General features: G+C 36.6%; 1 protein-coding gene across 1 annotated transcript in view; it reads left to right on the top strand.

The window, feature by feature from the left end:
- Window positions 1-23,796, top strand: part of LOC122814364 (zinc finger protein 208-like) — a 441,663-nt gene that overhangs the window by 1,009 nt on the left and 416,858 nt on the right. The window lies entirely within an intron of this gene.

Genomic DNA, 23,796 nt, shown 5'->3' with positions numbered 1-23,796 from the left:
CCTGAAGATAAAAGGTACTAGGAGATTGGTTATGACAGACTTAAGTGCTGGCATTGGTCATTCAAGTGTCTTCTTAAATAACATTTCAGAAGGAGTGGTGGAAAAGTTTGCTTTTTTGCTGTTTCTGCAGACTTATAAAACTGATGATAAAGTTGAAGGTCTTGAAATTATGACAAATTACTTGACATAATTTGAGGGATGCTATAAAAGCTTGCAGCTTCAGTGAAATGCACCTGCTGTAATGTAACTGCAAATGAGCAAATGAAAAGGAGTGCAGATGAGGAAAAGGACCTAGGTGTAATCATATCAGGTGACCTAGAGGTGTGTGTGTGTGTGTGACCTAGGTGTAATCATATCAGGTGTGTGTGTGTGTGTGTGTGTCCAGGATGTCTGGTGGAATATCAGTATGCATAGAGAAAGACATCTTCATCATAAATAAGAAGTTATTTACCCATGCATGCATGCTGTAAGATCCCATATGAACTACTGTGTACAATTCCAAAGGACTTTTCATTCTAAGGATATTGGGTAGTTCAGTGGAAGGTCACTATTTAGACAGTGAGACCCCACATGGAGCATTGTTTACACAGTACTACTGAACTTTTCATTCTAAGGAATTGGGGCAGAGGTAGCTCAGGGGAAGTTTAGAGTGTACAACTCCCAAGGAATTAGACTGCAGAAGAAGAGAACCTGATATAGTCTGTACCAGACGCCAAGCCAAAAGGCAAACTAGCAGATATTAGCATGTGTTCTTTTCTGGAAGTGTACTGCTGCATTGAATTAATTCCAGTGCTGCTGGTTTCCTTTGGTGCTTGCATTCTGGTGGAGTTCTGTTTGTTGAAATGGTTTAGTTTGTTGGCAGCATACAGGTGGTTGGAGAGAGTTCTTGTAAGTGCTACACTTACTGAGTTTTGAAAAAGTTTATTTGTGTACAGGAAGAGACATGTCTAGAATGGTCAGCCAGTGAGGTGACTGATAAATGGAAGGACAGTCAAGCAGTAGCTTTTTCCTGGAAGGGGCCCCAACCCCCACTAGACCATATACCAAGGGCTGTGAAGATGGATATCCACAACAGAAGCCTGGGTCTGGTGGCACCTGTATGCAGACTGCATATTCCAGGCAGGGACATGGGACTGGGAAGATCATAAAAATTCCATGGATTATTATCTCTAGCTTGGATCGTCTGAGTTTATATAAGTTGCTCAAGCATTAAGACTGACTTGGCATTTGCTTAAATTTTGTTGGTCACTTCTGAATATTGTGAGATCATAGCTACACTCATCATTATAGCAAGTTGTAGGTAATTTGAGTTTAGGGCACCTCAGGGAAAGTGTGTGATTAGTGGTCACTCTTTGTCTGGGACATTGAATGCACACACAGAGCCTCTGGTATAGATTGAAAGACATGAGTTTTCATCTTGTTTTGTGTTATACCTCTTCTGACCTCATAAGACCTGTGATGAGCCCAGATTCCTTACATGACTTACACCTACAAATATAGCATGCACAGATACAAGCACAGGATGTAGTTTATATGGCTGCAATGAAGGCCAGACTTAGGCCAATTAGACCTATGTGGCCCAGTAGGGCCCTGCTCCTTCAGGGGGCCTCGTACCAGGCTATGACATGGTAATTAGGTCACGTAAGACATAGAGATTTGCATGAGAGGCACTATAGCAAAGTGTAAGGTATTTCTTAATGTCAGTCCTGCTCCTGTAGTAGTTACAAATCTCTTTAGTTGAGTGGATAGCATATCCTGTCATGCATCGGACTAGTGTCTAGTCTGACTTTATTAGTAACCACAGTTTTGCATATCTTGTATGGCTCAGAGAGTTAGCTTCTCATACCGCCATAGTAGTCAGTTACTTTTGATGAGTGCTGAACAGGGTTTTCAGGGTTGCATTATCCATCTGGTTTTGTGGAGCACTCTAGTTACTGTCTAAGATGATAATAAGATGAGGCTTAATTAGAAGATTGATAAAGAGATACTATGTTTTCTGTTTTTCTCTTGTTGGCGTAGAGTTTTGATTGGCTGCTAATGAATATTGTTACAGAAGATAACTGTGGAATAATTACTCTGAGATAGAAAAAAATCCAACACTAGTAAGCATAAAAAAGATATTGTTATGTCACAGAATGTTATTAGTTCAACAGTATGACCGAGGAATGCTTGCTGCAATCACAGGAGCAAAATAATCCCAGAAAAGTGAAACATGAGGTATGTATGCTGAATGGTAGGATGCAGACCCAGAGAAAAATAATTTACTTTGCTGAAAGTGGAAGACGTTAAGAGAAATGGTTTGTATTGTAAACGCACTACAAGCAGTACAATAGTTTTAGAATCACTTACAAAATAGGGGTCAAAAAGAAAATTAAAGCTGAAAGATAGACATACTGGACTGAGAAGGCTTTTTGGGAGGGAAATGTATTATAGAAAGCTGAGCAAACCATGACATTTTGCATGTTCTCCCTACATTCACACGGCCTTCCTTGAGGCATTCTGATTTCTTCACACCTACCAAAACACGATACTGAGTGACTGCACTGAAATATCCTTTGTAAGTCGGGTGTTGGGTAAGTGATGCTGTTTTTATGGAGAGACCGAAGGCTATTTCTTTTCTTTTTGCAGTGTATTCTAAGAAGTTCAACAGTTTTATGTGGTTTTGTGGAAGTACACTGACCTACAGGAGATGTTAAATCTTGGAGTGGGTTGGGGGGATAAGCAAGGAGTCCAAAAACATACTTCTGTTTTAACATGTTTTTTGGCAAAATATAAGCGAATAAATGCACGCTGTTTTATTTTTAATACATTGTGATAGCATATGCTCTTGATACTTAATCTGAAATAATCAAGCCCAGGAAACCAACAAGTGGAACAAGGGCTGTCATGGTAAATTAGGGCGGTCAGCTGAAGGGCCCCACCAAAATGGCCAAATTGGGCCCTGCAGTTGCTAAGGCCTGGCTGCAGCTCTGTGTTTATTAAAACCATTTCAGCCAAATTAAGCCAGTTGTGTACAGTCTACATTAGATAGCCAGTAAATATGCCAAACCAGTATGCCAAATGTGCACCAGATTGCATGCTAAGGAGGATCCCTCCATCATTACTCCCTTGCCTAAGATGGTTTGCGCATCAGAATGTGGCTCCATTCCTAACATACAAGTTGAAAGTGGTATTTGCACCCAAACCAACCAAAAACATATACCAAAGGTGCAAAAGCAAAGGAAAGGAATCCAGTTACCATCCAAAATCTGTTATATTTAGAATCAACTTTATTTAGAACAGAATCCACGTGTAGATTAGAACATAAACGCGTTGAGAATTAACCACAGCGTTTTCGTCTTCTTACATAGACTTCCTCAGATAAAATGCCATACATTCAAGTCCCTTATTTATATAGAAGTAAATAGGTTGTAATTCAATCAACCAATAAAAAATAATTCATTTAGCCATTTAAAAATTTAAAAACACACGCCTATAAATGTTGTAAATGGAGGAGAAACATCTAGGTAGTACAATAGGTATTTTTCTTGCCTTTGTAAACTAACTAACCAAATAAAAGTGCAAAACAGTATTACTTAAAATCTTGAGTATTAAAAACCATTAATAATAAATATTAAATAGTAGAAAAAATGTTATATATATATATATATATATATATATATATATATATATATATATATATATATTAAACATAAAACATCAGTTAAAAGGAAGTTCCATTATACATAAGGTTTTAGGACAGTATCTATTGCCATCTAGTGGGCAATTTTTTAAAAATTTCTTCAAAGTTTAGCTGCTCTTAGTTTTAAAAGTGGCTTAATGGATATAAAATCATTCAGACCTGGTGTATAGTCTGCCTGTAATGTCACTTGCCACCACAATTCCCTATATTCCAGGGTATCTTCCCATGGACCACCTCTAATGTTGTATTTAACATTTTCTAACATCAGGAAACCAAAGGTAGCACTTTTACATTCCTTGGTATGTTTAAATAATGCATTAGTTTCTTTGCCTATTGATATTTCATAAATGTGTTCATAAATCCTCTTTTTTTCAACTTCCTTTCGGATTTACCCACATAAAATGAGGTACATATTTTGCAAATGGCCAGGTAAATAATACCTTTAGTTTCACAATTAAAATATTCTCCACTGGTTATCCATCTGCTTCTACTCTCTAAAAAATATTTTTCCACACCAAGGATATATTTACATTGTTTGCACCGACCACACTTGTAGGTGCCCACTTTTACTTTGTTTTCGATGTTCCCTACTTTATCTTCCAAAATATTCTTAATACTTTTAGAATTTTTGTAAATAATCCTTTGAGGGATGTCTTTAAGATTTTCTAAATCGGTAATTGAAACAAATCTTTCCCATTCTTTTAAAAAAATCTGCTTTACAAATTAGTTTGGTCGGTGCAAACAATGTAAATATATCCTTGGTGTGGAAAAATATTTTTTAGAGAGTAGAAGCAGATGGATAACCAGTGGAAATATTTTAATTGTGAAACTAAAGGTATTATTTACCTGGCCATTTGCAAAATATGTACCTCCTTTTATGTGGGTAAATCCGAAAGGAAGTTGAAAAAGAGGATTTATGAACACATTTATGAAATATCTATAGGCAAAGAAACTAATGCATTATTTAAACATACCAAGGAATATAAAAGTGCTACCTTTATTTTCCTGGTGTTAGAAAATGTTAAATACAACATTAGAGGTGGTCCATGGGAAGATACCCTGGAATATAGGGAATTGTGGTGGCAAGTGACATTACAGGCAGACTATACACCAGGTCTGAATGATTTTATATCCATTAAGCCACTTTTAAAACTAAGAGCAGCTAAACTTTGAAGACATTTTTAAAAAATTGGCCACTAGATGGCAATAGATACTGTCCTAAAACCTTATGTATAATGGAAATTCCTTTTAACTGATGTTTTATGTTTAATATATATATATAACATTTTTTCTACTATTTAATATTTATTATTAATGGTTTTTAATACTCAAGATTTTAAGTAATACTGTTTTGCACTTTTATTTGGTTAGTTAGTTTACAAAGGCAAGAAAAATACCTATTGTACTACCTAGATGTTTCTCCTCCATTTACAACATTTATAGGCGTGTGTTTTTAAATTTTTAAATGGCTAAATGAATTATTTTTTATTGGTTGATTGAATTACAACCTATTTACTTCTATATAAATAAGGGACTTGAATGTATGGCATTTTATCTGAGGAAGTCTATGTAAGAAGACGAAAACGCTGTGGTTAATTCTCAACGCGTTTATGTTCTAATCTGCACGTGGATTCTGTTCTAAATAAAGTTGATTCTAAATATAACCGATTTTGGATGGTAACTGGATTCCTTTCCTTTCCTTTCCATTCCTAACATACACCACTGATTTCCAACTTGCAGCACAAAATGCCACCTGGGTTACCTTACAATCTGTTGAGAGAGATTGGCTAAAGTGTCCCATATCTCTCCCTGGGCTATCCACACCTTAGTGAGGACGACAAAGCTCCATATCCTCTGCTCTCTCTTTCCCCCTTTCCTCATTTGGCATCCATGCCTTCTACCACTGAACAGGCTAGCGCCCCCTTTTCCCCCAAGCAACTTTGGACTAATTTAGGGAAGGGCTCACTGCAACACATCCTACAAATCCTCCACAAATATTCCACATGTCTGGTAAAGATGGCTCTGCCTAACTTTCAGTAATGGGTGAGGCATAAAAGGCACAAACTTGCTGGCCAGTGGCCTCAAGGTTTCTTGCATGGTATTATTAAACTTCCTCCTTACCTTCTTCACCCCTTTTATCGAAATGCTATTACAGCATTTGAGCCTCTGGACTTTTAATGACAACAATTGCTCTTTTGACTACTGCCATGTTCTGCCAGGTGTGCCCAACCACAGACAATTTAGTTTTCCTTCTGAACTTCTACTTCTTCTGTAGCCTCTGATGAAATCTTCTGATGTATGAATGCCCTATGACCCATATGCACTCTGGTGGCGTAGGCTTCTTTCATGAGCTCACTGCTGATGCTATCCTATCCCTTACTTGGAATGACTTTGCGTATTAGAAGCTCAAGAACTGCTGAAAACAAAAATAAATTAATGCTATTGATTAAAAAAATGTGTATTAAAAAATTCCATAAAACATTTTGCGATTTGGTCCCATAAAATACTTCATCAGAATAAATTAATCCCAGCAGAAGAACAATATATATCAAACATGCAGACATTTCATTGGCTAATTGGTAATTAGTTAATTAGATCATGACTTTCTTAAAGAAATAAGGATAAGGGGATAAACTCATGTCAAATAATAAATGTTCTTTAAAAATCTTGTTCTTATGCACATTATTTCTGACCATAAAATCAATAAGTGCCAAAATGTCATAAGCAATAATGAACATAAAATTGCAATTTGTTAGCCCATAGGTTTAGAATGGGTGCAACAGACATGTTTTCATTCAACCCAGGGAGAAATGTGGCACCCAGTCTCAGCTGCCAATTCATTTCATATAACTTTAGAAATGTTTTCCAATCCCCCTCTATTGGGTCCAGTTTGATCTCTTCCAACATACCAAAGGGAAATTTGTTAAAACCATTGCATTCTGTATTGTGTCTAAACAGGGCACTATTTTCATTTGTGTTCATAGGTCTTTGCTAGGCTAACGACCAATTGGGCCTTTTTAAGCCTAGCCATGCATCTCAAACTTCTAACAAGTTCTGGTACCCTTGATAAGTGTAAGCATGGGCCTGGGAGATGAACCACTTACAGGTTACCTGTGTCCATTAGAGACATAGGTGATAAACCAGGGTTGAATTCCCTGTTCCCCATCCAATTGTCCAAGTTGCACTTGAATTGAGTTGGGGAGGAACTCTGCTTCACATGGATGAGGAGCCTGTTCCATAGACGGGATAGTCTCTGGGATACATACCTATCTTTCCAGCAGGTTCTACTTATATCACAGGCAAGATTTAAGTCTTTAGAATGGGTAATTCTGGTGCTGTTTGTTTTGTGGATATGCAGGAGGTGCATCAGAGAGGGGTCTGACAATGCCCTGTATGCCAAGCATAGATCTCCCCTCAAAAGTCTGTAGGAGACAGAATATAGAGATAGGGCCTTGAAGCGGTCTGCATAGAACATTTTACTTATGCCTTGTAGTCTTTTAGTGAGGAACCTCTGTGGATGGTCCAGTTGTTGGATATGCCTGTTTAGGTACATACCAAAGGGGGCATTGTACTCAATGATAGGTCTGATGAATGCTGAATACAGTGAAACAATGACTTCCTTGGACTTGGATCAAATATTGACAATGTCATAAGTATATCCGTAAATGTGTGTCCTTAGGGCACACCCAGTTTTGCCAACATAAAATACTGTGCATCCTAAACATATTGCCAGATAAGCTATTCTTTGAGTGCTACAGTTCCCATCTTGAAATATTATTTTAGTTTTCATAATGTTCCCAAGCACCAAGGTGTGATCCCTTGTGATGTATGCTCACTGTCTGCAGCATCCACACCTACTGGTACCTTTAAGTTTGTGCACTGTCTGCAGCATTCGCATCTAGTCGTACCTTTAAGCATGCGCACTGTCTGCAGCATTCGCACCTAGTGGTACCTTTAAGTATGCACACTGTCTGCAGCATCTGCACCTAGTGGTACTTTAAAGTATGTGCACTGTCTGCAGCGTCCACACCTAGTCGTACCTTTAAGTATGCGCACTGTCTGCAGCATCCGCACCTAGTGGTACCTTTAAGTATGTGCACTGTCTGCAGCATCCACACCTAGTGGTACCTTTAAGTGTTTTAGCAAAAACAATTGGTTTGTTCTCCATTAAACTGTGAAAATTTGGTGCAGTTTTAAAAATAAATATATGGTCAGGACCCACCGATTGGATTTGGTCTAAATTAGTTTTAAAAATGTACCAATTTCTTTAATAATCTCTTTGGTTTCTTTAGAAACTTAGTTGTGTTTCACTATTAGTGCCTTTTTCTATTTCTTTATTTCTTCAGGGGTTTGGGATTTTGTTAACCCTATTCCTAAAAGAGGTTTATATCTATTCCCCCATTCATTGTATACTTCTGAAAGCAAACTATTCAAGAGGTGATCGGGATACTCTCTTGTCAAAATCATTTCCTACAACTTGGCTAATTCCTCCCATGCGTCCTCTTTTTGAGATGTCATATGTGCCACCTTACTGGCTTGTCCTTTCACTAAGCTCTTTTTCTGCCATAAGGAGTGGCAACTAGTAAAATGTAAGTAAAAATTGCAACAGGTCTTGTCCCTATAAATGTTGGGTTTAAAACCTGTTGGTGTGTGGGAGATGAGGGTGTCCAAATAATTTATCTTGTCTCTACTCCACTAGTATCTGAATTTCAAAAATGCTGTGGTCTTATTCAAATATTCAACAAAGGAGTGCATCTCTTCAGCCTCAACATTCCATAAAATGAATATGTCATCTAAAAATCTTGTACACAAAAACCACTGACAAATAAATATAATAAGCCAGAGAGTAATACTGAAACACTCAGGTAGATAAAAGTTTATTGGTAAAACCAATAAACTTTTATCTACCTGAGTGATTGAGTATCTGAGTACTCTCTGGCTTATTATATTTATCTAAAAATCTTAGGTATAAATGGAGTGGATTAGCAAACTTGCAGTTAAATACAAACTGATTCTCTCAGGCCAGCAGTATCAAATTAGCAATGTTGGGGGCACAAGATGCTCCCATGGCCACACCTCTGATTTGTTGGAAAAATTCCCCCTCAAAATAGATGTAATTGTGATTTAAAACTGAAGTCGTTAATTCAATAATGAAGTTGATTCTGTCATTAGATAAAGTGGATCATTGCATTGAGCTTACATGAAAATACTCTAAACACTTATTCTTAGGGATGACCATAAAAAGGTCTGTCACATCTGTGGTCACACACATTAAGTTTTTCTTCCAGATTTGGTTCTTAAAATGACCCCAAAAGTCCCAGGAATACTTGATGAGGTGTGGTACTATGTCATAAATATGTTTTACCCACCTATCTATCAAAACAGCTAGTGAGTAGGTCTTTGACCTTTGTGCTGAGACTATTGGTGTAAATGAGGGGTCTAAACACATCTTTGTGAATTTTTGGAATGCCAAAATAGTTGGTACTGTTGGATTAGAGTTTAATAGGAAATTATTAAGATTGTACTCTTCTAAGTATAAGTAATCCTTTGATATACTATATTAATTTGATTTTTGGACATGGGGATGTATGTATCAGTATTGTGTAAAATTTCTAGCATAATGTTGGAGTAGTCCTATACGTCATACAAGATCATGCCACCCCCTTTGTCAGGTTGCATAACATGTACAGTTTTGTCATTGCATAATTTATCCAATAATATTTTCTCTTCCTTGGTGAGGTTATGAAAGTATGTTTTTTGTTGGTACTCGTTTTATAGATATCAACCATGACTACTCTTTCAAAAACTTGGATTGTAGGATGTAAATGGGGGTTTGAAAGCAGTATGTTTCTTTGGTAACCTTCCCCCATTGTTTGTTCTTCCATATTCCCCATTATTTTTGTCATGAAAGAAAATGTTAAGGTTAAGTTTTCTTGTGAACAAGTTGACCTGTACCAAATTGCTTTATATATATATTTCTCCTAAGACCTGAGTTAGTCTGTGGAATTGGCCATTGTGATTTTCAACTCGCCTCCTTCCTGGCCTCTAGAAAGTGCAGTACCCCAGATTATATGCCTTTCTGATCTTAGGTGACAGTGCAGAAACTAACACTCTCCACTGCTACCTATAAGGTTAATATGCCCCACAAATGGCATGGTACATGTTTGGGATGTTGGGTTGCTTCTGGTGTTCCCACTGAAAACAAGAGTCTGTCTGTTAGTGAATTCTGTGCACCTTTGTTGTGATGTGCACAACGTGTGATGTTCCACAGCAAACAATGTAACATAAAAACTTTCATCAGTTCCTCCCAACTTTACTTGCCACCCAACTGTTTGTTGGTAATGTGTACATCCCTTACCTGCCTGTCCTTCATATTCCTTCCCAATGTTCTAGGGCCACAACCACTGGGAAACACTCCAGTACTCTAACCCCTCCCCCCATCCCTGTGCTATGCTGCTGACTTGGTGTAGTCATGCACTGCTGAACCATTTCTCTTTAAAGTAACCTGCAAAACCTAAACCTCCTTGTGCATCTATAAAATGAATCAGGTTCTGTTTGCTGTCTTTGCCAGACTCTTACCCCACTCAAATTATTTGCATAGTCCAAACATACCTGCAAGTCCTTCCTCTTAGCTGCTGACACCCTTATTCTATGGTGACATTTAATGCACCTCCCCCCACTGCCAACCATCTCATGAAAGATCTGTCTATAGGAATGACTATGCAAACAACATTTAATAGCCCCACTAATACTTACAGTTGCTGCAGTTTGATTTTCTTTGCTGCCACAGTGTCCTTTAATGCTTGCTTTAGTTTTCTTATCTTCTGTATTTGGAGGGGGCATTGGCTATGGCTAGCAATTGTATCTATTTCAATTCCCAAGAATGACAAGCAGGTCATTGGACCTGGGACCTTGTTTTTCACTAGAGACTCTGATCTCCTGGATTACTTCGCAATATGCCCCAAAATCCTTTTTTGCATTCCTGTGTACCTGATGTGCCCACCATTAGGAGATTGTCAAAGTAATGAATTGGATTATCTTCACCCACCTTCTTGCCTGTAACCCCATGCAGGAATGTACTGAAAGTTTCAAATACTGCATGTGCTACTGCACACCCCATGGGCATGCATCTGTCCATGAAGTACTTCCTTCTCCAACTTGAAACGCATATACCTTGGTCATCCAGATGCATTGGCAACAACCTAAATCCCCCTTTGCCAACAACGCCCCTTTAACTTTTTTCTTTCACTTTCTGCAGCTCTTTGTCAAATGTTGCATAAGCAACGACAACTTTGCCTCACCTATAAAGTCATTGACTGACTGGCCCTTTGAGTGTGACAGGTGATGTAGTAGGCACAATTCAACCAGATGTTTCTTTGGCAGTTGCCCTGTGGGTTACACTCTGAAATTTTCTATAGGTGGAGATGAAAAGGGGCCAGCTACCTGTTCTGCTTCCTGTTACTTGTTCATTTTTTTTCTCTTAACTATCTTTGGATGTTCTCTTGCTGACTTGAAATTTTTTTTTGTTCTCCCACTACCCCTAACCCCTTGGTTGAAATTCTAAACCTCCTTGTGAACCCTTCCCCAAAATTGCTGCTGCTTTTTTATTCAGATACTTATCAAGTCATGGAATTTAATTTTACCTTCTTATTAGTGTCAGCAAAGGCACTGTTGAGACCCCAAAACCTCAGGAAGGGTTGGTTTCCCCCAACTCAGAGGTGACCCCACTCTAAAACACCTCTTCATGGCATGTCAACATTTAGCACAGGTTATGGCACTGATGATGAAATTTATAGCCGACATGTTAACAACATCATTAAGTCCTGGTTCTTTATCAGAATTTAATTTTCTTTGCCACAAGGCTTCTCTTTCTATTAAAAGTGGGTCTTAAAATCACCTCCCCTCAAATCACCAAACCCTTGTTCTAGGACTGAAAACAAAAATTTCTTGTGATTGTGGCATTTTTGTGTATGCTTGTAAAGTGCATTTTTACTGTCTTTCTTTTTGATGCTGTATAAATGTTCCCTAATTCTAACACACAAAGCCTGTGTTGTCATTCAAATATAAAATGTAGTACAAGCTGTGTGTACCCCAATATATACCAACCCTTTGCTTTTGCAATTAAAATATCCAGGTACCTTAATAGTATAACATATGGTCCTTCTAAGATAAACGTATAAATATTGCATCTTCCACATTTGTGCATACCATTGTGCTTATTCATATTAAATATTCCTTCTTTTTGTTCTTTCCCTCTGAAATAATAACTGTAAATTATACTGACTCTTGTATACAAATTGTTGATGGGAACCTACCTACCATCTTGTACAAATCTTGATTGTCTTCTGATGTTTTCCAGTTGTCCCGTATTATCCCCTGAATTAACCCCCATCATGTTTTTTTGTTTTTGGTTGTTCTTTCAGTAGTTGCTGGATTGAACGGACTCATTAGTGTTTTTTCCAGCTAGCTTTCTTCCCCAAGTCTGTTTAATTTCCAAATCTGCTATAGTGACCCCACCCACTACATCAGTCTGCCATAATAAGCCCATGTCCATCCATATCCAGGACCAATCAGAGTGCTGTTGCTTGGCACTTCTGACTTCATTGTCAAAGCTGAGCTGTTTTTCTCTTCCCCTACCAGCCCACATTACCATTGCCATATTTGAGCATCTCTCTTCCATCACCACTGCATAACTGCATAGATAAAAAAAAAAAAAAAAAAACAGTCACCCAGTTATCCGACATCCTCTACGTCACTAGTTTTCTCTGTCTGTCAGTACTATGCATCTTCTTGTCCCTGTATGTCCTGAGTCTGTCTACCTGTTTAACAATGAAGACAGGCCAGCAAACACCCCTCTTGCATTCTTTTTCTTCAATCTCTCTCTCTCTCTTTCTATCTCTTCAACAGATGTGACCCTCACTGACTGGTCCAATGTAACTGACCCTAGTTCAGCCTTTTCTGTGGTTGGCATCTCATCTATGTTTGGTCTCTCCCCTATAGGGGCTGCTTATTACAAGTGTCTGCACTAGTTCTTGAACCTTATAACCCAAGTTGTTGCCCTTCCTCTATGGTAACCCAACCTTTAGCAATGTCATTACCTGTCTGAGTAATGCACTGTCATCTTCTGTGGCCATACATTCTACATCATCTCCATTCCTATGGCCTCCTACCCTGCCTTCCTGTACTGAATCCTTTGTTTCTTTTGGCTTTTCCTTGCTTTTTCTCTCCTCTTGACCTGCCATTCTTTTTTACCTTTCTGCACCTGCTCATTGTTTCTTTTATCCCTCTTTTTATGCCACTAGTCTGAGTCTCTTTGCATTTCAAAATAACCATTTATTAACCATTTTGCCTTTTCTTCTGAACTTTTATATATGTATCCTCTATGGATATACCTTCCTAGCACTTACACTCTCACCTGTCCTTAAGAAATGTACCTGTCTGACTGGTACAGTCACCCACGTCACTCATTGTGTTTCCTTTGCCTGAACTCCCTGTCCTGAACCTCCTACTGATTTGCATACCTGCAATACCAGGGCCTTCAGCCATCCCCAACCTTATCTTTCCATAATGTCAACACTGAGCTCTGCAAAACTCTTTTCTGCAGGACATCAACAGTACCACAAGAGAAATTCCCAGTGAAGTGTAACCCTAGTAGGGCAATCCTGCCCCACCTCGACATTTCATTTGCAATGCTAAATACTACGGGCTGATGTTTAAATTCATAAGTGTCAGTATAAGTACATGATTTATTATCACAGCCTTGAAGCCCACAGTCTTGAAAATCATAATCCCAAGACCATAATATTGAGCAACCAAAATGCTAAAGCCCATATCCTGAAAAATCTCAAATACCAAATCCTCCTGCCAGTGTGTGTGTTCAAGCTGTTGTTTATGAGGTGATGTAACTGAGCCAACATAATGTGATATTTGATGAATGCGTTCAATATACATAGTGGATCCAAATGCCCACACTGAGTTGTTCTGTCTTCTGCTTCCAGGGTCCTGCTGACATTATGAAGTTTGGAAGAGAGAATTACACTAATTAAGAATGTAGTTGTAGACAAAAACAAAAAAAAAAAAAAAAAAAAAAACAGGAATGATAGAAATCATAGAAACCAAGTACCTGAAGGATGTTAGCAGAGTCAAGTGACTGCCAAATCTCAAAAGAAGCGTTATGTGAGAAGAAGAGGACAAAATATTAAGATGAAATGTGGATGACTTTTGCAAGGGTTAAAATCAAAATAAGAAGGAAGTTTTTGCTTAAGTAAAATCTGTAATGCCAATTCAGGCTTGCCTGTTATTTGTGGAACATGCAAATTAGGCTGGACAAGCAGTCCTTCTCGGCCATTAGAATCCACTTTACTATATCTGAACCAGTTATGAAGCATGACAATAGGTTGAGGTATATCTTAGCTGGAGAACTGGTTCTTCATTTACTTGTAACGTCTGCACTAAATATGCAGGTGTCTTCTTCTGGTCCAGAGAGGTAGTCAGCATGTTGCTTTAAAGAAACATCTGATGTAACATACTGCTCAAAGGAAATGCTGTATATTTTATCATCAGGGAAACAGTTGTTATCTGGCCTACATTCAGCACTTTAAATGGTGAAATCCTTTTCAGCCCCTGGGAAGGCATCTGGTGCTTTGTGACATCTGTTAAGTGCCACGGAGCATCTGCATACCTGTCAACTGCTCTGCTTTTGGTGAGCTATGATTTTGGCTTTCCTTCTACAGTTCACTCCACTGCTATGATTTGACCTTTCAGTGCTTTGATTTATGCACTTTCATTGACCTTGTTGTAGAACCAATGAAAGAGGAGCTTGTGAAAGTAGAATTGGAAGCAGCGGAGTTACTATTTTGGCTGGTTTCTTGTTGCACTGTGCAATTGGTTCACTCAGAGGAGTAAAGGATCAGTAGTACAATGCAATTGCATAGTGCAGATATTAAAAAGCACGGGCCTCTTAAAAAACAATGAAGGTAGGATAATTAGGCTTAAACAGTGGTGGGTGTGCTTTCTCTTCTTTTAATCCCAAGACAAGGAAATTAAGAAGATCCTAGGCCTTAAACACCTGTCCTACATGGACAGACTAAAAAACCTCCAGCTATTCTCTGTCTCATATCACCTACTTAGAGGCGATCTCTGCTTGACTTACAAAGCCATGTCTGACCCAGCTCTGTTAGAAATGCTACATCTAAAGAAATCCAATCCCTCCGCACCACATGCTCTAGAGACCTCAACCTCATTACCACAATCAACAGAACATGCTGTAATGGCAGGTTCATAACCCAGAGACTGCCCATGCTTTGGAATAGACTTCCCATACATGTCAAGCAGAGCACCTCACTGGCCCTCTTCAAGAGAAACCTTGATGAGTGGACAGGCAATAGAAAGTTCACACCGGGGATCACTCCAGTGGCTTTACTTGATAGAGGCACTGGAACTAACGACTGGCAGCACAATGCCAGGGCACTTCTGTGGGATAGGCTTGTAAAGGCCCCAGGGCCATTAGCCTACTACACACCTATGAACCTATAAAGTACAGGCTGATGCCTGTTAAATAAACCCAAGCTTAAGGAGAAAAGAAACCTTAGGTTGAGTTCAGTTACAAGGCATAGTCCAGTTTTTGTTTAAAAGAAGCATGTCCAGAACTGCATTTACCTGCATCTCATTACTTGGAACATTGAACACCCCACAGTGCTTTCTGAAAACCTCCAGAATTTATTCCTTACCTTTGGCCCTCAGTTCTGCGACTGTATGCTCTGTTTTTGTTACATTATATCTCGCTATGTTTTGAAGTCCATGCAATAAACCTCCATATTGCATTTGAAGGAAAAACCTGGTGGCTGCAATATAACTTTTCAGATTGTGTTTTTGTTTTTCTTTGAAGTGAGCCTTGAATGTGCTACATCCATCCACCTATCCATAGCTCTTTTTCCCCATTCTCAGACAGTGGGGGTCGAGATTTCACTTCAACAGTGACAATCATCTAGAGCCAATGTTAACATCGCCGGGTGGCTACATGATGGATTTAATGTGTCTTCTTTTGCTTTGCTGCTAAAATGTGAGAATTTTTAAATGGCCTTGCAAGTGCTCAAGTTGGTCATTCTGTGGCTAAAAATGTAGCTAGACTTTCCCTCGACCTGAGGTAAAGATTGCCATTTAGCCTATCTCAAAGCAGATTAAGGGTCAGGATTGCCCATCTTTTAAGATCCCTGATCTTTTCCCAAGTCTCTGGTAGCAGTTATTCTGTATACGGAATATTTATTTATTTATTTATTTATTTAGCCATTTGTCAGTTGTTTAGTCGGACTGGTCACCATACCCTTTTCAGTCATGACCCAGGCAATGGATGTAATAAAGAATAATTAAATAAAGAGCAATGTAATATGGTTTACAAGAAGGTTAAACGTTACATTGCAGAATGATAGAAGCAGTAATGATACAGAGTTCAATAAGTAACAATAAGCAGTTTTCATTTTTGCTATTATCTATCCGACACTTGCGTGCTTAGATGTGTTAAAGTACTAAAGACTAGGAAAGAATTAAGATGATGTAAAGAGGAGGATGGCTTGAATGAAACACAGGGGCGACGTGAAAATATTGTTTTATGTGCATCCATGACTCCAACCAGAATAGCAAGTATGTCATTGTGAACCTGTAAATAGGCATTTGTTGACATTCCAAGGGCCTTTATTGTGATCCTTGTAGTAGCAGATCTGCAAGGGCAAATCTAGAAGAATGTATATCAAGTCTCAGGCATTCTTTTCATGTTGGTGTATAGCAGTCTCAGAGTTAATGGCTTACCTCTCAATCTCTTGGAGCAAGAAATCTGGACAAAGCCATAAATAAAAGTGGGACAATTTTTGAATATTGCTCATACAAACTTAGAAAGTTAATAAATAACAGATTTTGCATTGCCATGAATTTTCTGAAGGATATGAAGTCCAAAACTCAAATGTCTGTGATTATTTTCTAACTTCAGTCTTTAAAGATTTGCCACTAATTTGCTAGAAAACCACAATTTTATGAAAAAAATGGACTAAAATAGGAGGCAAAAATCTGGACATTCTGCAACAAAATCTGTACAATTGAGAGGTATGGTTAATGGGCCAGCACAGTTCTCTCTATTAAAACACTTTTTAGTGGTGTAATAAAAAGCCTCAGAATTCAGTGTTTTTAGTTTCCTTGACCGAATTACAGTTTTTATGGGACCTGTTTTTTTTAAGCTTCTCTCTCTTGTGATAGGGAGCGCTCTTGAAATACTTAACCCCTTTAGATTTGTTATCTATGTGTGCTATTCTTTACTTAACCCCTTTAGATTTGTTATTTGTATGCGCTATTCTTTACTTAACCCCCTTAGATTTGTTATTTGTATGTGCTATTCTTTACTTAACCCCTTTAGATTTGTTATTTGTGTGTGTGCTATTCTTTACTTAACCCCTTTAGATTTGTTATCTGTGTGTGCTATTCTTTACTTAACTCCTTAGATTTGTTATCTGTGTGTGCTATTCTTTACTTAACTCCTTAGATTTGTTATCTGTGTGTGCTATTCTTTACTTAACTCCTTAGATTTGTTATCTGTGTGTGCTATTCTTTACTTAACCCCTTTAGATTTATCTGTGTGTGCTATTCTTTACTTAACCCCTTTAGATTTGTTATTTGTGTGTGTGCTATTCTTTACTTAACCCCTTTAGATTTGTTATCGGTGTGTGCTATTCTTTACTTAACTCCTTAGATTTGTTATCTGTGAGTGCTATTCTTTACTTAACTCCTTAGATTTGTTATCTGTGTATGCTATTCTTTACTTAACTCCTTTAGATTTGTTATCTGTGTGTGCTATTCTTTACTTAACTCCTTTAGATTTGTTATCTGTGTGTGCTATTCTTTACTTAACCCCTTTAGATTTGTTATCTGTGTGTGCTATTCTTTACTTAACTCCTTAGATTTGTTATCTGTGTGTGCTATTCTTTACTTAACTCCTTAGATTTGTTATCTGTGTGTGCTATTCTTTACTTAACTCCTTAGATTTGTTATCTCTGTGTGCTATTCTTTATTTAACCCCTTTAGATTTGTTACCTGTGTGTGCTATTCTTTATTTAACCCCCTTAGATTTGTTATCTGTGTGTGCTATTCTTTACTTAACTCCTTTAGATTTGTTATCTGTGTGTGCTATTCTTTACTTAACCCCTTTAAATTTGTTATCTGTGTGTGCTATTCTTTACTTAACTCCTTAGATTTGTTATCTGTGTGGGCTATTCTTTACTTAACTCCTTAGATTTGTTATCTGTGTGTGCTATTCTTTACTTAACCCCTTTAGATTTGTTATCTGTGTGTGCTATTCTTTACTTAACCCCTTTAGATTTGTTATCTGTGTGTGCTATTCTTTACTTAACTCCTTAGATTTGTTATCTGTGTGTGTGCTATTCTTTACTTAACTCCTTAGATTTGTTATTTGTGTGTGCTATTCTTTACTTAACCCCTTTAGATTTGTTATTTGTGTGGGCTATTCTTTACTTAACTCCTTAGATTTGTTATCTGTGTGTGCTATTCTTTACTTAACCCCTTTAGATTTGTTATCTCTGTGTGCTATTCTTTACTTAACCCCTTAGATTTCTTATCTCTGTGTGCTATTCTTTATTTAACCCCTTTAGATTTGTTATCTGTGTGTGCTATTCTTTACTTAACTCCCTTTAGATTTGTTATCTGTGTGTGCTATTCTTTACTTAACCCCTTTAGATTTGTTTTCTGTGTGTGCTATTCTTTACTTAACTCCTTAGATTTGTTATCTGTGTGTGCTATTCTTTACTTAACTCCTTAGATTTGTTATTTGTGTTTGTGCTATTCTTTAATTAACCCCTTTAGATTTGTTATCTGTGTGTGCTATTCTTTAATTAACCCGTTTAGATTTGTTATCTGTGTGTGTGCTATTCTTTACTTAACTCCTTAGATTTGTTATCTGTGTGTGCTATTCTTTACTTAACTCCTTAGATTTGTTATCTGTGTGTGCTATTCTTTACTTAACTCCTTAGATTTGTTATCTGTGTGTGCTATTCTTTACTTAACTCCTTAGATTTGTTATCTGTGTGTGCTATTCTTTACTTAACTACTTAGATTTGTTATTTGTGTGTGGGCTATTCTTTATTTAACCCCTTTAGATTTGTTATTTGTGTGTGTGCTATTCTTTAATTAACCCCTTTAGATTTGTTATCTGTGTGTGCTATTCTTTACTTAACTCCTTAGATTTGTTATCTGTGTGTGCTATTCTTTACTTAACTCCTTAGATTTATTATCTGTGTGTGCTATTCTTTACTTAACTCCTTTAGATTTGTTATCTGTGTGTGCTATTCTTTACTTAACTCCTTTAGATTTGTTATCTGTGTGTGCTATTCTTTACTTAACTCCTTAGATTTGTTATCTGTGTGGGCTATTCTTTACTTAACTCCCTAGATTTGTTATCTGTGTGTGCTATTCTTTACTTAACCCCTTTAGTTTTGTTATCTCTGTGTGCTATTCTTTAATTAACCCCTTTAGATTTGTTATCTGTGTCTGTGCTATTCTTTACTTAACTCCTTAGATTTGTTATTTGTGTGGGCTATTCTTTACGTAACTCCTTAGATTTGTTATTTGTGTGTGCTATTCTTTACTTAACTCCTTAGATTTGTTATCTCTGTGTGCTATTCTTTACTTAACCCCTTTAGATTTGTTATCTCTGTGTGCTATTCTTTACTTAACTCCTTAGATTTGTTATCTGTATGGGCTATTCTTTACTTAACTCCTTAGATTTGTTATTTGTGTGTGTGTGCTATTCTTTACTTAACCCCTTTAGTTTTGTTATCTCTGTGGGCTATTCTTTACTTAACCCCTTTAGATTTGTTATCTGTGTGTGCTATTCTTTACTTAACCCCTTTAGATTTGTTATTTGTGTGTGTGCTATTCTTTACTTAACCCCTTTAGATTTGTTATCCGTGTGTGCTATTCTTTACTTAACCCCTTTAGATTTGTTATCTCTGTGTGCTATTCTTTAATTAACCCCTTTAGATTTGTTATCTGTGTGTGCTATTCTTTACTTAACCCCTTTAGATTTGTTATTTGTGTGTGCTATTCTTTACTTAACTCCTTAGATTTTTTATCTGTGTGTGCTATTCTTTACTTAACTCCTTAGATTTGCTATCTGTGTGTGCTATTCTTTACTTAACCCCTTTAGATTTGTTATCTCTGTGTGTGCTATTCTTTACTTAACCCCTTTAGATTTGTTATCTGTGTGTGCTATTCTTTACTTAACCCCTTTAGATTTGTTATTTGTGTGTGCTATTCTTTACTTAACTCCTTAGATTTGTTATTTGTGTGTGCTATTCTTTAATTAACCCCTTTAGATTTGTTATCTGTGTGTGCTATTCTTTACTTAACTCCTTAGATTTGTTATCTGTGTGTGCTATTCTTTACTTAACCCCTTTAGATTTGTTATTTGTGTGTGCTATTCTTTACTTAACCCCTTTAGATTTGTTATCTGTGTGTGTGCTATTCTTTACTTAACTCCTTAGATTTGTTATTTGTGTGTGCTATTCTTTATTTAACCCCCTTAGATTTGTTATCTGTGTGTGTGCTTTTCTTTACTTAACTCCTTAGATTTGTTATTTGTGTGTGCTATTCTTTACTTAACCCCTTTAGATTTGTTATCTCTGTGTGTGCTCTTCTTTACTTAACTCCTTAGATTTGTTATTTGTGTGTGTGCTATTCTTTAATTAACCCCTTTAGATTTGTTATCTGTGTGTGCTGTTCTTTACTTAACTCCTTAGATTTCTTATTTGTGTGTGCTATTCTTTACATAACCCCTTTAGATTTCTTATCTCTGTGTGTGCTATTCTTTAATTAACCCCTTTAGATTTGTTATTTGTGTGTGTGCTATTCTTTAATTAACCCCTTTAGATTTGTTATCTGTGTGGGCTATTCTTTACTTAACCCCTTTATACTTGTTATCTATGTGTGCTATTCTTTATTTAACCCCTTTAGATTTGTGATCTGTGTGTGTGCTATTCTTTACTTAACCCCCTTAGATTTGTTATCTCTGTGTGCTATTCTTTACTTAACTCCTTAGATTTGTTATCTGTGTGTGCTATTCTTTACTTAATTCCTTAGATTTGTTATCTGTGTCTGCTATTCTTTACTTAACTCCTTAGATTTGTTATCTCTCTGTGCTATTCTTTACTTAACCCCCATAGATTTGTTATCTCTGTGTGCTATTCTTTACTTAACTCCTTAGATTTGTTATCTGTGTGTGCTATTCTTTACTTAACTCCTTAGATTTGCTATCTATGTGTGCTATTCTTTATTTAACCCCTTTAGATGTGTTATCTGTGTGTGCTATTCTTTACTTAACCCCCTAAGATTTGTTATCTGTGTGTGCTATTCTTTACTTAACCCCTTTAGATTTGTTATCTGTGTGTGCTATTCTTTACTTAACTCCTTAGATTTGTTATTTGTGTGTGTGCTATTCTTTAATTAACCCCTTTAGATTTGTTATCTGTGTGTGCTATTCTTTACTTATCTCCTTAGATTTGTTATCTGTGTGTGTGCTATTCTTTACTTAACCCCTTTAGATTTGTTATCTGTGTGTGCTATTCTTTACTTAACTCCTTAGATTTGTTATTTGTGTGTGTGCTATTCTTTACTTAACCCCTTTAGATTTGTTATTTGTGTGTGTGCTATTCTTTAATTAACCCCTTTAGATTTGTTATCTGTGTGTGCTATTCTTTACTTAACCCCCTTAGATTTGTTATCTCTGTGTGCTATTCTTTACCTAACTCCTTAGATTTGTTATTTGTGTGTGCTATTCTTTACTTAACTCCTTAGATTTGTTATCTGTGTGTGTGCTATTCTTTACTGAACCCCATTAGATTTGTTATCTGTGTGTGCTATTCTTTACTTAACCCCCTTAGATTTGTTATCCCTGTGTGCTATGCTTTACTTAACTCCTTAGATTTGTTATTTGTGTGTGCTATTCTTTACTTAACCCCTTTAGATTTGTTATTTGTGTGTGTGCTATTCTTTAATTAACCCCTTTAGATTTGTTATCTATGTGTGCTATTCTTTATTTAACCCCTTTAGATTTGTTATCTGTGTGTGTGCTATTCTTTACTTAACCCCCTTAGATTTGTTATCTCTGTGTGCTATTCTTTACTTAACTCCTTAGATTTGTTATCTGTGTGTGCTATTCTTTACTTAACTCCTTAGATTTGTTATCTCTGTGTGCTATTCTTTACTTAACCCCCTTAGATTTGTTATCTCTGTGTGCTATTCTTTACTTAACTCCTTAGATTTGTTATCTGTGTGTGTGCTATTCTTTACTTAACCCCTTTAGATTTGTTATCTGTGTGGGCTATTCTTTACTTAACTCCTTAGATTTGTTATTTGTGTGTGCTATTCTTTACTTAACTCCTTAGATTTGTTATCTGTGTGTGCTATTCTTTAATTAACCCCTTTAGATTTGTTATCTGTGTGTGCTGTTCTTTACTTAACTCCTTAGATTTGTTATCTGTGTGTGTGCTATTCTTTACTTAACCCCTTTAGATTTGTTATCTATGTGTGCTATTCTTTACTTAACTCCTTAGATTTGTTATTTGTGTGTGTGCTATTCTTTACTTAACTCCTTAGATTTGTTATTTGTGTGTGCTATTCTTTACTTAACCCCCTTAGATTTGTTATTTGTGTGTGCTATTCTTTACTTAACTCCTTAGATTTGTTATTTGTGTGTGGTATTCTTTACTTAACTCCTTAGATTTGTTATTTGTGTGGGCTATTCTTTACTTAACTCCTTAGATTTGTTATCTATGTGTGCTATTCTTTACTTAGCCCCTTTAGATTTGTTATCTGTGTGTGTGCTATTCTTTAATTAACCCCTTTAGATTTGTTATCTGTGTGTGCTATTCTTTACTTAACCCCCTTAGATTTGTTATCTCTGTGTGCTATTCTTTACCTAACTCCTTAGATTTGTTATCTGTGTGTGCTATTCTTTAATTAACCCCTTTAGATTTGTTATCTGTGTGTGCACTATTCTTTACTTAACCCCTTTAGATTTGTTATCTGTGTGTGCTATTCTTTACTTAACCCCTTTAGATTTGTTATCTATGTGTGCTATTCTTTACTTAACTCCTTAGATTTGTTATTTGTGTGTGCTGTTCTTTACTTAACTCCTTAGATTTTTTATCTGTGTGTGCTATTCTTTACTTAACTCCTTAGATTTGTTATCTGTGTGTGCTATTCTTTACTTAACTCCTTAGATTTGTTATCTGTGTGTGCTATTCTTTACTTAACCCCTTTAGATTTGTTATCTGTGTGTGCTATTCTTTAATTAACCCCTTTAGATTTGTTATCTATGTGTGCTATTCTTTACTTAACCCCTTTAGATTTGTTATCTATGTGTGCTATTCTTTACTTAACTCCTTAGATTTGTTATTTGTGTGGGCTATTCTTTACTTAACTCCTTTAGATTTGTTATCTGTGTGTGCTATTCTTTACTTAACCCCTTTAGATTTGTTATCTGTGTGTGCTATTCTTTACCTAACTCCTTAGATTTGTTATCTGTATGTTCTATTCTTTACTTAACTCCTTAGATTTGTTATCTGTGTGTGTGCTATTCTTTACTTAACCCCATTAGATTTGTTATCTGTGTGTGCTATTCTTTACTTAACCCCCTTAGATTTGTTATCCCTGTGTGCTATTCTTTACTTAACTCCTTAGATTTGTTATCTGTGTGGGCTATTCTTTACTTAACCCCTTTAGATTTGTTATCTATGTGTGCTATTCTTTATTTAACCCCTTTAGATTTGTTATCTGTGTGTGTGCTATTCTTTACTTAACCCCCTTAGATTTGTTATCTCTGTGTGCTATTCTTTACTTAACTCCTTAGATTTGTTATCTGTGTGTGCTATTCTTTACTTAACTCCTTAGATTTGTTATCTCTGTGTGCTATTCTTTACTTAACCCCCTTAGATTTGTTATCTGTGTGTGCTGTTCTTTACTTAACTCCTTAGATTTGTTATCTGTGTGTGTACTATTCTTTACTTAACCCCTTTAGATTTGTTATCTATGTGTGCTATTCTTTACTTAACTCCTTA

The sequence above is a fragment of the Protopterus annectens genome, chromosome 10.part0 (genome assembly GCF_019279795.1).
Source record: "Protopterus annectens isolate FY-2018-M chromosome 10.part0, PAN1.0, whole genome shotgun sequence".
Classification (NCBI taxonomy): Eukaryota; Metazoa; Chordata; order Ceratodontiformes; family Protopteridae; genus Protopterus; species Protopterus annectens.
Note: the sequence above shows the minus strand (reverse complement) of the source record. Positions and strands in the feature narration are given on the sequence as shown.